Here is a 557-nt window from a genome sequence, read left to right as displayed (position 1 = left end):
GTGGACTATCCTGACCGACGTGGCGACGGCTGCGCATTGGCAGGAGAGGAGGGGCAGTTTGACGGGTGTAGGCAGGCGGGGATCAGCGCGTTTGTCGACGCATTCACACGCCAAAAATAACGACGCGTTGTGTACGGTAACAGTGTGGACTAGGCTTGCGTGGAGGGATGTCCTGTAGGGTCGCTGGCATATCATCAGCGCAGACGGCGGCGAACCCGCGTTGTGCCTCTGCCCCTTCAGCACGTCTCGCCACAAAAGGAAGGCATACGCTGTGCGCTTTGCAGTAGAGCGGGTGAGAATGGTGGTTGCTGTTGGATGGAACTGAAGTGGTGGTGATGCCGGCTGATGGGGCCTCGGAACAGAAGGCCAGGCAGAAACCTGACGCGTAGCGAACGCTGGCCTAAGCGCAACTTATTATTTTGTGTACGTCAGAAAGTAAGCACGTTTGCTTGCCTCACTTCGAGTGCCTTGGTCAACAGTCGTTCGGAATGGTGCGGCAGGTTCTGTCGAGGTGTGGGCCTTGAGTCGTGTGAGCAGATGGAGTAACAGTTGGCGCG

Source organism: Eimeria mitis, genomic scaffold (genome assembly GCF_000499745.2).
Source record: "Eimeria mitis Houghton genomic scaffold, Emh_scaff3548, whole genome shotgun sequence".
In the NCBI taxonomy this organism is placed as follows: Eukaryota; Apicomplexa; class Conoidasida; order Eucoccidiorida; family Eimeriidae; genus Eimeria; species Eimeria mitis.
The sequence above is the reverse complement of the archived record's forward strand: the minus strand, read 5'-3'. Positions refer to the sequence as shown.